This window comes from Cygnus atratus, chromosome 20 (genome assembly GCF_013377495.2).
Source record: "Cygnus atratus isolate AKBS03 ecotype Queensland, Australia chromosome 20, CAtr_DNAZoo_HiC_assembly, whole genome shotgun sequence".
NCBI lineage: Eukaryota > Metazoa > Chordata > Aves > Anseriformes > Anatidae > Cygnus > Cygnus atratus.
Window position 1 is genome coordinate 9,653,888 of NC_066381.1, and position 13,880 is coordinate 9,667,767.

Consider the following 13,880-nt stretch of genomic DNA (forward strand, 5'->3'; position numbering starts at 1 on the left):
TCTCAGATTCTGATATTCTTCCTACTCTTTAGGTGCAAGCATCACCGCAGTGGTTCCAGCTATTCGTGTCTGTTGCTAATATAAAATCATAAAACCAGAGCTGAGAGAACGTACCTTTACCTGACTTTCCGAACCTTGCATTCTAACTTTTCACACTTTGTTTAAAAGTCAGGACTACAGAGCAAACAAATACCCTGCGATGGGTCACATACTGCCTTTGTTTGTCAGAGTTCAGGTAGTTCCAGCTGCAGCAATAAATAAATAAATACAGCAGCAGATGCTTCACAGCCTTTGTTAAATGTTTGATCCCTGAAAATATAGGATTTCTTTTACTCGGTAAGCAATGTTGTTTATCTTAGTATTGTTGAAATTATTTTTCAGCATCAGATTTTTATTGGGTGCAAAGTACAAAGGAGATGGCTTATAGAGCTCTTGTGTGAGATGACGATGCTTTGTAGAAAGAGTAGAGCCAAACTGTTCTGTGTATTGCCACTTCGAACGTTTTCAGTGAGAGTAGAATTAATACAAATGAAATAACTGTGTTTTGTTATTTTTCATAGAAATATTGAATCATAAAATACTTCGTGTTGGCCAGAACCTCAACAGGTCATCTAACTGAGCCTTCTGCTCAAAGCTGTGTCAACACTGAATTGAGGCATGGCCTAGTACTTCCACATCCTGTTTAATTTTAAAAACATTAATAAAAATAAAAAGTTAAATGAAGATGTTCTTGTCTGAAGTACTTTCTTTTTACTTTGGTTTGTCAGTATTCTGTCACAGCCAAGCCGGACTTTCAGATCTTGTCTGCCAGTCCAAGCTCCCTTCTAACTTACTCTTCTGTCCCTGTTTATTTCTTCTAAGTATCCTGTGACTTATATTGTCTTTACACCATCCAGCTGAGCACAGGTTGGTCAAACTAAGGTAGAAGAAATGAACTAAACTGGCAAATAAATTGGAAAGGTGGTGGGTTATGTGCTGGCTGTATTTGAATCACAGAAATAGTTTGAGACAACAGGCTTGACTTGGTCTTACTGGGCATCATCAGAGAAAAGCTTAGCCAGGTAATTTTACTTGTTTAAAAATTGCTGAAATTTGATATAGGAAGCCCAGTATTCATTTAGGCCCTCCATGTTTTGCATACAGTGGCTGAGATGGTTTGCAGATTAAAAATTATCTCTTCATTCAGTGCAGCATTTTGATGGAGAAAATATTTACACATTATAAATAAACCTTGGCCTCGCAATGAGAAGCTGCCGGAAAAGTAAAGAGTTCATGTTAAGAACTGGATAACAACAAAGGAAAACTGCTGCTTCAGAGCCAGAAACAGGATCCAGCACCACCAGTGCCGAATTAAGAAAGTCTTACAAATTATGTTTGTGTTACAATGTTTGGAGCGTTGAGACAATGCAAGGAACAATGTGAGTACAGAAGTCTGGCCCTTATATTGTTAGATCCCTCCTCCAAAGTGCTCTACTGACAGTCTGGCAATTGCCCCCGCGTGCTGCTCGTGGTGCCAGTGCCACACAGAAGTGTACTATGAGGAGAAAAAAGTGTGCAGAAGTTGTTCATAAAGTCTTGCCCAAGTTAGGAGGAAGAGTTCAGCAGCGGGCAGTGGATGAACACGTCCTGATGTCTTGAATACAGCATCCGCTTCCCCCAAGTCCCCTCCACTTCAAGACGGAGAAAGAAGTAATTGCAAAGATGGAGCCAGCCTCTGAAGTGGTGCGAGGCAGGAGCCTACAGACCGGTTTCAGTAAGAGTGGTGCTGAGCTGATAGGAAAGGAGAACCTCGCTCCCCAGGAGGCAGCGCAGCCGCGGGGCAGGCCGTGAGTCCCCGGCCCTGGGGGTTTCAGCACCCGCCTGGGTCAAACCCTCAGCAGCCCAGTCTGAGCGCACCCGGGCCTGCTCCGAGCAGGGCGCTGTGCCAGAGACTTCCGAGAGCCCTTCCAGACTGAATTTTCATATGATTTGGATGCATTTCCAAATTGACAAGGGTAGAACTGGCTGGAGTTTTAGGCTCTGATGTTCATGCAGCAATCTAAATCAATCCTTCATCTAGCTTCTGGGTGTTTTGTGTTCAGATCCACCAGCAAACAGAACAGAAAGTTAGGTGAATTTTTGCTAGATTACATTTTCCTTTTGATATGTAATAAAACTGCTTTGGCTATTTTTTTAATCAAAAATATTCACGTTACGTGAGTGTGCTTGTCCAAGGGACAGGAAAGGATTCCACACAGGAAGGCCCGAGTGATACATATCGACGCTTAGTGCATGCTCGTGTTTACAACCTTGCTCATGAGCAAGTGAATTGGAAATGTTTGCTTGCCGTGTGGTCCTTCCTTTTTATCTTCAGTTTTGATTATAAAAATGTTCCTGTTTAAAAGATGTACGCAAGGGAATAAACCGTTGGGCCCACGGCCTCTTTGAGCCTAGGCAGCCCCAGTGCTTGTAACAAAGAGAACTGCAGTGGAAGCTTTTTGATAAAATGTTGGCAGCATATCAGAGGACCAGTTTGGCCATGAGATGTGAACAAAGATGTCACACTGGGTCTTTAAACTTCTTACCTTTGCCCCTAGTTACATATCTTTAAATGACTGAGTGAAATATAAGCTATCATGCTATTACCTTTGGAGTATGTGATATTTTCAAATAATGACTCAATTAACCAAGTCATTAAATTCTGCTTTTAGCGTAATCCAGCATTTTGACTGTTCAGTGAGGCATGAGGCAAACAAGCAGCAGTTTAAAGTGGTAAGAATTAAGATTGGCCTGAAGAATTATTGGCTTTTAGCACAAAATCTGTAGGGATAAGAAACTTGACTTGTTGTTTCACCTATTTTCATTTAACTGGGGAAAAAACATTAGCTTATTTTGAAGTAGCCTTCTCTTTCATGGGAGTGACAGGCAGTCCAATATAGCAAAAGCCTGAGTGTGGAGAAGGGCAGAGTTCAAATAAATAAAAAATATCAGGATTTGATTAAAGGAGGGTAAGGGATAGAATGCAGATGTGAATATCCCCTCCTAACGTATTTCACTCGTGGCTGGGCTTGGTCTTGCTTCCTTTAACAGCTGGGTTTTGATGTTTCAGGGTAGAAAGCAGACACCTCCTTTACCTCAGCTTTTGTGTTCAAGGCAGCATTGACCCTTTGTCTAACAAGTGCTCCGGCAGGTTATAAATCTGTAACTTTGCACTTCACTTTTTGTGTCTTGCTTAATGACCTTTTAAAAATAAATGCAGAATAGCTGAAGGAAACAGTATCAGGAATGGAAAAGCTGACACGTATGCAACCTGAGCTCTGATTCTTTCAGATCGCTCCAGTCTGTTAAACAAAACTTCTTTTTCTTTGCTTTGTGGTTTAAAAAAAAAAAAAAAAAGGAAAAAGGAGGAAAAAATGGGTCAGGGGAGTGTTTTCTTAGCTGGATCTGTCTTATAATTCAACTGTAAACTGCTTACTGGAAAAATGCTGCACAGAGTTACTAGCCTACTGAGAGAGGCCTACAGTCATTTAAATGTGAAAACAGGTTCTTTGCACAAATACCTGCAATTTTGTTTTCAGGTGTTTGTGCAAAGCTGCGTGTTTCAAGGGATGCTTGCAAGAGCCATTGGGATTTGCTTTGTTCGGTTTTTGTTGCATAAAAAGAATAACTTTAGATTCTGATCAGGTTCTTTTGCTGTTTCCCACAATATTAAATTTAACGTATATAGCCTTGATATGAAAAAATGTATGATATCTTTTACCTGACTCCATGAAATATATATTATTCCAGAGGAATGTCTTACTACAAAATGTTGAAGTTCTCCATCTCGATGAAAGGAAAATGTAAGTTTCCCACCATTTCGAACCAGTACAGTATTTTTGTGATGGCTATAAAAGGTATTTTGGACTTGTGTATACAATAGTAAAGCACTGACATTATTTTCTATTGTTTATGTATTTTGCTTAAAACAAAAGATTACTCCAAAGGAAGGCATTTGAGGAAGAATACTTGCAGAGAGAAGCCAGCTTTATTTTGGTTGGCCGTTCTGGTTTATCAGCTAAAAAAAACACTGTACAATTTACAGAGGGCTTCAAACTGCTTACAGGTGCCTTTGCCACAAACACTTTTAATGTAGAAAATCCATGCTAATGGACTGACTTATGCTGATAACTATTTGAAATAGATATGAAATATTTTCAAGTAATTTTACTACTTAAATCCCCCAGATAACTGGGATACCAAAAGCGAAACGAGTGTGTGTTATGGGCAGGTCACTGCCGCTATTTGTAGTTTTTCCACATCCACAGCTGTACACCCTGGATCAGGATGAATAGATTCAGGGTGAACCAGCTGTCGAGTGTCCTCGCAGCCTCTTTTTCTGCTGTGGTTCTTTAAATGGTTGCTGCTGTCTGTTCTCGGAGTTAACAGCGAGCCTTGTGTTTTGTGTGTGCGTTTCCTCAAAGGCACAGCACTCTGATAAATGTTATAAGGTCAGTCTGAAAAATGTCTTAGGTACTTCAGCTTGTCACAGCACGTGATGCAAGTGCTAGCAGGGTGACTGTAAAGCTGTGCTCTATGCTTTGAGGGAGTTCGTAACCTTCATGCGCTACGTGCTTGTGCTAACTTCTGGGTGAAACAATGAACCCTACATGAGACTTTTTTTTTTCTTCTGTTAGGGCCATAACTGAAGCTTTATTGCAGAATATTAGTATTTCAGTCCAGCCTTTGCAGTTACCTGCTGGAGATACCTTTATGTGGCAGGTTATTCCCTGGCTGGGCGCTTCAGTCTGTCAGATTTGGACCTTTGCACTTTGCATAGATGATCCTGCCTGGGTTACAGATTCACACAGTAAATCACCCTGATCTAATATGTAAAGAACATCCTACTTAAACAAATAGTGTTCCACATTGATTTGGTTTAAAGTGGTATTGCTGCCTTGAGCCCAAATGTCTGACTTTCTAGAAAGGGGTGGTCTGAGAGGAAGCAGCACTAACCTGGGTGATTTACAAAGCTGTCGACGGAATTTCTTGATTTTCTGCTAGTGTCTGATATAGGTATGAGGAACTCAGCTTTGGGAACCCAGCACGCATCACTGTGTGCTAGTGAAAAATGCAAACTGCCATCACAATAATAAGTTTCACTCCTGGCCTTCTTCCCAGATAAAGATTAAAACTTAAATATGAATTTAAAACAATTTGTAATGGAAATTGTTACAGATCGGTTTTAAAAGTTGCCTTTATAGTAGTTTTTGCAGAGGCCAATTTCTTCCGGGCTGGCTAGCTCTTTGTCTTCATCTTTTTGAGCAAAAATTTTATCCTCCTTTTGGAAAGTCACAGCTGAGTGAATCTTAACTCTTCTTAACATGAGGAGTTGAATAAAGGGTTCCTACTGACAGAGAACACAACTGCTAAATTTTGCCATGTAATTAATTTGTTTAAAAAAATGCAAATTAATTTTCTGATTTTGCTTTACAGACTATTTTTAATCCTTACAGCAAACTTCAGATAAACGTTTCAAAAAGTTCACTGAATTAAAAGCCTATTTTACTATTGTGGGATGCTGCTAGGATTCTGATTTACAATTTACAATTTGCATCTTTGCATATGTTTAGGAGTCAAGGATTGGGTTACACAACTGGTTTGCTCATATTAAAGGCTGGTAGTGCTGCATGTTGCTGTATGCCATCTGTAATCCTGGGATGTTTTACAAAGGTGGGGGGGAGAAAGGGGTAGGCAGAGAGGAAACTACTGTTCTTCCAGTTAAAGTTAGAAATCATGTTACCTATAGCATAATACCTTAGTATACCTATAGTATAATACTCTTAGAAGTCATCAGTTACAATCAAATTCCTCTTAATACGAATAAATAGTGATGGAGATCAAGAACACACTGCCAGGAGCTTCTTTCAGAACTTGCTGAGCACAAATTCTAACTGAGGACTGGTAAAAGCAGTGGTATAAGAGCACTGCCTGTTCTTAAATTCCCTTTAAATTAAGTTTGAAGACAAGCAGAAAAACAACACAAGCAAACAAGCAAACATCAAGATCAGGTGCAGATAAGTAGACTGTTGCTAGCTAAGCTTTTATGGAGTGTGCAGTGCGGAGAGCTTGATATGATGTTGTACTGAAAATGATCTATTTGCCATGGAGTATCCTGGGATAATTGAATGCACTATAATGAGGGCACAGGATGTGTTAATCATTCCATTTCAGCTTTCTTGGCAGGAACTTGGCAGTTGGTTACAGCAAAGCAGGCATGGATATTTAAGTTTTTATTACCATTGCCCATGCGACCGGCAGGTTTATTATTGTACTATTCTTCCTGATTTTCTGAATGGAGAAGCAAATTACTCTGCCACTTCCATATGTCCTGCTGGGAGAAACTTTTGCAAAATAACTTTTGTAAAAGAAACTTTCTCTATCAACTTCTATCTGTCTTATTTATATTTTTTTTCAGCCTCTATTTAACCTGGTTAACCAGAAAGTTGAAAACTCTAGTAAGGGCTATCTTCTGGAGAAGTTGAGACTGACTTAGCCATATATATCTTAGTCACTAAGGGAGAAAATGAGCTATTGGAAGAGTTAACTCCATCTTATGCAGCTTAGTGTTTGTGCTCTTTTTGCTTTGTAAATATTTATCTGTCAAAGTTGTTTCTGTGTATGCTTCTGTTGCACAGCCCTTTTACAGACCTCTTTATGCATTGCCTCATGTTACTGAAACAAGCCACAAGGTTTCACCAAACTGACATCTCTATCTAACAGCCGCATCTGCTACTAAGGTCATGCGGTACTTGCTGAGAAACACTCAAGCATGCTATTTTTTTTTAATTTTTAAATAGGCTTTATATGAGGCATTTGTAAATCATTATCTGTTATCCTGCAAGCTCTTATCTGTCACAATCTTGAAATATTTCTGTGGTTGCAACAGAAATTGCACAGACTTTTAAAATGTATTCCCATGTAACCGGAATGTATGCTGTTTATGAGCTTTAATAGCTGTTTTTAAAAATAAATCAGTATCAGTATACATTTTATCACATGTGCATTCATATCTGTAGGATCAGAAACCCTAACATCCCATTTATGCTCTGGCACTGCAATAGTAACAATCAGGACAACAGAAACCCATTTCATTTTTTTCTTTTATATGAGTGACACCGGAGTCCTTTTTGCACTGCCAGATAAGACACCATGTTCTCTGCTGCTCAAACTTCTGTAAAGCTATGGAAGTAAAAGGAGCTTTGACATTTTTTCTGCTTACAATCTCATTTACAGTCTTAATCTGACTGTCATAACATCCAATTCCCCAAAATGTTTTAGTTATATCAATGATTTGGGGCACTGCAGTTCTCTGAGGATGTGAGAGTTAATAGTGCATCCTCCCTTTTGCTTATTTGTGTTTGAAATAAAATGCTGCACAGAAACCTTAGTAGCTGTCAGTTGCAGAGAGTTTCAGCTGAACAGGATGGAGGAAAACATCAGCACCTTGGTGGTTGACTTCATGCCTTCATCCTCCTTTTTAAAGCAGCAGCTTTCCTTCAACTTAGGTAGGTTACTGTTTTTCTCTTAGGATTGTTCCTAGGTTCAGCAGGGACTGTTGGATTCCAGAACACACAACATTGTGCCTACTGCATGTAAGAAAGCATTTCATGTAACGTGCAACAAACTCAGATGATTGTAGGTTTCAAAGATAGAACTTTCTTGATAGAAAAATACAATGATTTATTAAGGCCTTAATCTCAACATCAACATAATCAGCAAAATGTAAAACTGTCTTTCTCTCTCATAAATTCCTCATAACCACACATATCTATAAACTAATCAAGATATTTCTCCTACGTGCTGGGAACAATGAGCAGTCTCAGTAACCTGGGAAGTGAATGGGTGTTGTCATGAAGGTAATTTCAGTAGATGGAAAGTAATATATTTTTCTTTGAGGTTTCCTTCACATAATAAAAAAGAAAAGGCGTGGAGAAATCCTAACTACATGGAAGTAGATTATAAGGAAGCAAATACCACGGGTATTTGTTTGAGTACTAGATGTCTACATCACTTCAGAAGACTTTTAAGAGGTAAAAGATAAGAAAATAATCTGAATTTATCGCAATCTCTAAAAATCTTATATCCTTTATATTATAACTTTAAATGCAAATTGCATTCAACTGCAAGAAGGGAAATAATGTCCCAAAGGCATTTCAATTAATAGCTGTAGTTAATTACACTCATAATTTTACTTGTACAACTAATTATAATCAGGTTTTATGGATATAAGTGCATTTATTTCTGATATTAAAAAACTCAAACCAGGGGGTTATTTTTAGGAAATTTAAACTTTATATTGAAAACTGTGTGTTCCCATTCTCAGTGGTTGGCTTGGATGAATCGTGTCTGTGTTCAGAAAACGTGTGGAGGGCATCAACAGGCAAACCATCCTGGCTTTAACCAGCCTTAACAGGGTCATTATGCCCACTGCTCGTTCTGCCCTCTTACTCCTGGTGACTTTTCACTGCTCCAGACTTTTTATGATTGCTTTTTAACCTGCAAATGTTTCAGGTTCAAAAACCCCAATGAGCATCTTTAATAGAGAGGCAGTGTCTCTCACAGCTCCATTTAGTTTTGGAGTTTGGAAGAAGAGGACCCTTGGCAGCATGGTTTGATTTTGGGCTCTGGTAAGTTTTCTGTAACGCAGCAGCCCTAGTGCTAAGCACATTTTGAAAATGGGTGCAAATAAGAGGCAGCCCATGGTGGTGGGCACTGGCATGTGCATCCCCGAGGTGTCGGCCTGCTCCAGCAACACACTGCTGGCAAGGTCTAAAAGCACACTGGAAACGTCACCTCCCTTTACTGGAGCCATCAGTTCCCTCCCAGCCCTAACCAATGTTTGCTACTCCAGGGGGACATTCTTACTGTTTGATGTTTGCTGCCATGTTTCTGCCACCCGAAGCCATGGGGTTACAATAACTGAAGCGAGGTGGAGAAGCCATGGTGCTTTCGTTGTCCGAGATAAGCTGCATCTGAGGCGTGCAGTGAGGGGTTGACATGGACCCAGCTGGGGGCTCCCCTCAGCCTGACTGGAGGGGACCCTCAGAAAATGGCCGGTGGCAGCAGTTGAGGCCTGCTGGTGCCACCCCCTGCACAGCCATTCTGAGAGGATATTTCCTTTATTTTTCTCTTCCCCCCTCCCCCCGCCCCCTTTTTTTCCTTTCATTTCATTTTGTAAGTGGCAGGGCTGCCCTACCTGGCTTTTGATCCCAGCTTTGGTGGCAGTGGGTGCTGCAGCCCACCTGCCCGCCACACCGCCATGCCCACCTCACACTGGGCACAGCCCCGGCCCGACGGTGCCACTGCTTCCCACAGCCTCTGAATGGCAAAACGGTGAGTCATTCCTGTCTGCAAAGGAGATTACAGATGGGGAAATAATACTGACAAAAACAAGGTTCAAAAAGACACACCAGGCTGAGCACTGCCCCAGGGGCTGGGTGTCCCATTCCCAGATGGGCATCCTGGTTCCTTTGGCTGCTTCCTCACAGCACACCTTTTTGTGTTGAAACAGCCACAGTGACTCTCACCTCTTTCGTAAGGCACTGTAAGCAGCAAGCGGCAAATGAGCGAGGCAGTTTTCAGATCCTTCTCGAGGCATGTTTCCGTGTGTGGCGCTTCTCCCCTGAGGTCTTGGTCAGTCCCCCTGTGTCAGTGGGGAGCACCCCTCAGACTGGGCGATGTGGTGGGATTCTTCAGCTCTCAGGTTCATCGTGGATTTCTTTAGTGCATCTTAACTAGAGTGTTCCTGGCTTTTACACGAATACACACGTGCACAAACAAATAATTTGCTCCTACATGAAGCTTTTCTCACAATAGCTCTGGTTTGACAGAGGTATCATGGCATTTGTTTCCCAGTCACTAAATTTTCTCTAAATCCCATGTCATTTGTAGTGTTTAGTGGAAGAAAATCACCAAGTACATTTTTAACTCGGTTCAATAGAGCCTTATGTCTTCAAGTGTCACCCTTTTTGGCATGGAGTGTTATCCCCTGTGCAATGTACAATGGCAGAAAATGGGCCTCCTCATTTCTGGATCAGAGGTGGTTTATGTTACACCTCATAGTAATGCATTTATTAAAATTTAAAATCAGTCTGTGAAGTTAGTTAAGCTTTTTTTTTTTTTTAGGGTACAGATAGAGGAATATTTTACATGGATCTGCTACATGGCATTCATTTAATTGAAAAGCTGCTAGCTGTGTGGGCAAATGCTGCCTTCTTTCCTGGATGAGGGAGGAAAGAAAAAAGCAAAAAGTCTGGAAAATTAATTCTGTACAGAATTAAAGTTCATTTTGAGCTTTTGTTTGTCAGCAGGGAAGAGGTGACCATACAATGAAGCTGGCAAGTTTGTTAAAATTCGTTGTGGATCATGTAAATACGGTTCTTATGAGTAATGGGTAGGTTTCCTTGTCTCTTTGTACTTCCTGAGAAAATACCTTGCTGAAAATGTACTGTATTAGGATTTTTTTTATTTTCTTTTCAGTAACCTTCTTCTCCCCACCGACAGTCACATAGTTGTGAAGCTGGACCTGTTTTCATGTGGCAGATCTGCTACTCCATCTCTCAAACCTCCAAAGACAGACTGAAGAAAGCAGACCTCCTCCAGATCAAAGTCTGATCAAAACTGGAGAAGGACTGCTTTGGATTTTTAGAAATGGAGAAGACCTGCTGAAGTCTGGTGAGTTCCTAACTGTTGTTCAAGCTTGTTGTTGAATAGATTCTATCATGACAGCCATTACAGGCAAACCCTGAACCATAATGCTATTGCCTCCAAAGGACAGAGTTCTCATAAGCAAATCTACTTCCAGTCTTGCGGTAATGTCCCAGAATGTTTTGTGAGAGGACTTTTCACTGTTGAACATGCTGAATTCATATGTTCAGTGCTCTGAAATGCAAATGGTAGTCTAAACTGACAAAGCCTCTGCTTGTCTGTTTTCTTTTAAACCTAAAATACACTACTCTAGCGAATTTTAGTTTTCAGTATTGTTTCATTTTCTATTATATCCCAGTTTTTAGTCATGTAAGCTAAGTGGTCTTCAGCTCTGGTCCCAATATATGTAAAATGTATTAGCATAGTTTTGTGTTAACGTCTCTCTAAGTGGGAAAATACTATTCTTTATGGGTCTTTCTAAATACCTGTATTCATCCCCCAGTCCTTTCCTGTAATATCACAGCTTGGCTATTAGTTCTTCGGGAGTTACTGTAGTTTCCTATTTTCTTTGCAATGGAAGATATTTCATGCCAAATTTAGTGCTGATACAGTTCTTGAAAATCTGTGCCTGAGGTTACCTGAATAACAAATTGCTTTTGCATAACTACCTTCACAAAAGAAAACCAAATGTCCCACTTCAAGCCTTCCTGTCTTTTACTGCTTTTAATTGAACAGCTTTTGCTGTCAATTTGTATTGATTTACTGCATTAATTCTAGCCCTGTAATTGTCATATTCAGAACCAGAACAGCATGTGTCTATCTGGTTGCAAAGAGCAGCCTCTGACAAAGAACAAATTGAACTAGATCATTGACACAGATACAGATTGTAGCTCCCATGGGCCACTGCTGTTTGTGCTGCATGCATCTTACCAATTTCCAGTTTGAGCACAGATGACGTTCACAGATTGGCTTGAACTTGTGAAGCCTTGGGAGGTTTAGACTGCTTAAAGGCTTCTGTCATCGTGACCTACTGTAACAGCTGAGATAAACAGATGTACGTTAGTGTCTGAAAAGTCTAGGTATACGGACATGGAGCTGTTGTCAGGGAATCCTCAGGTAGAGGGGATTAATAATCTATATTGCAAAAATGGAAATGAATGGGACCCCCATGCTTTAATTTTTATGAAACAAAAATATCATATACTACAGCTATGTGGATCACAATAAAAACATGAAAAAAATAAAAATCTTTTGTCCAGAAGAGAAGAGGACGTTGCTGAGTATGCACTCAGTAAAGATATGCTGAATCTGCGTAGATAGACTGGGAGCTTAAACAAACTTTTTTTTTCTTTTTTTTTTTTTTGGTAAAAGTGATTTTTAGAAAGCAATTTTAATGTTCCATCTGCAAGGAACTTTTACAAATGTCTAGAGGGTTTTTTGATGTTGTTTGGTTGTTTTTTTTTAAGATTTGGATTTACTTTTTGGAGGAAGAATTGCAGCTAGACAATATCAAACCAAACAGCAACAACAAAAACCTGCATTTCCCTTTTCTTCATTGTCAGAGAATTCAGATGCACTCAGTAAAAATGGTTATCTATTTAGATTTTATTCATGCTGGGGTTTATGCAGAAGTGTACTTACAGGGAACTAACCTTCTTTTCAGCAGATTTTTTTTTTCGTTTCTTCCTCTTAGTCATCTTTTATTATGTTTCATAGCAAATAAGATCCTCCCTCGTAGTAAGTAGCTGCTGTAAAGTAACTGCTCCTCAGTATCTGCATCATAAACTGAGGCTCAAAATAGTAGGAATTCGCTCCAGTGAATTACTGGCAATAAATGGCAATTGACCCAGGTGCTCTTTAGTTTTTGTGATCAACCTTAAGGGAGCTGCCTGGGAAGTGAGAATTATTTAATGAATTTAGGAAATAATCTGAATGAAGAAGGATGATGGGCTCTTATTCAGTACTCCTAAATTCAGGGGGCTTGTTTAATGCAAAAGGCATTGTTCTCAGTGGAGGCGGCCTGAGTAGTATTCACATCTCTGGCTTTTAAAATAGGAGATCCCAGTTCTATGGGACTTAATGTATGTGATCATGGTGTATATGATGTTGCTCTAAAACCTTGAAAGAACAATAAAATGTGAGCCTTTCAGAATACTTCTTTTTATTACATCTTGTAAACCAACCTCAAAACAAAACATCTTCCCTCTTAATTTCTTGGCACGTTCTGTACTTGCACGATGTTGAAGGATGTAATGAAAATAGATATCATCGAGATGCTCAACAGAGAGAGATAAGTAGGTAACTTGTACAGAGGTGAAGTTATACTGGGTAAATCCATGGTACTGTTTCCTGAAAGAAACTTGATTGGCCTCTACCTGACGGGCTGGAAGTGTGCACCAGGTCTGGTTAGCAAGGTGCTGTACTTGAAGCAATTTTGTCAGGAGAAGAGTGCTCCTCTGTTGACCGATATGAAGTAAAAGCTCCAGAAGCCTGTTGACATCAGTAGCATCCCACTGTAGTTTAAATCCCTCCCTTCCTCCAAACCACCCTGAGAAAAAGCAAGCCCAACCCTTATTCTTGTGGAGAAAATAGAAAAAAGTCACATTCCTTTTCTTAATGGATGTTGTGTGGGTTCTTGTTCAGCATGGACAAAAGAAATAAAAACTCAAGGCAATGAAAATATAGTAGGTCTGTTCAGTTTTAATCTTTCTTTTATGTCTGCTTCTCAAAAGTCTTCAGTTATCTAAAAATACAGTTAATCCTAACCATTCCTCTAAATGTAACAAGGTGCATTTGCTTTTACATTGTTTAAGCTTATATTATTGATTGTTAAATATGAAAATATTTTTTCTCCTTTGGTGCGCTGTGGTTAGTCACACTGTCATGATTTTCCTGAAAATGACTATGTAGCCATAGCGTAGAGTCATCCCTGCAAACATTGCTCTAAAGAAAATAGTACAAGTCTTCTAGCATAAAACTCTATTTTGGCATGGCCAAAACCTAAAATTCTCAAAGTAGCTGCAACATGTTGTATGGCATTAGCTAAGAAAACAGTCAGTTACATTTGTTTTCAGAATAGTAAAAGGAAATCCCATTTCCCAATATATTGAGCTTTTCTGTAAGTAACTGGGTGAGATCTGGAGAAATCAATTCAAATCAAAATCTCCTTGCAAAAACTATGAATGTTAACCATATGTAAATATTTTACAGGC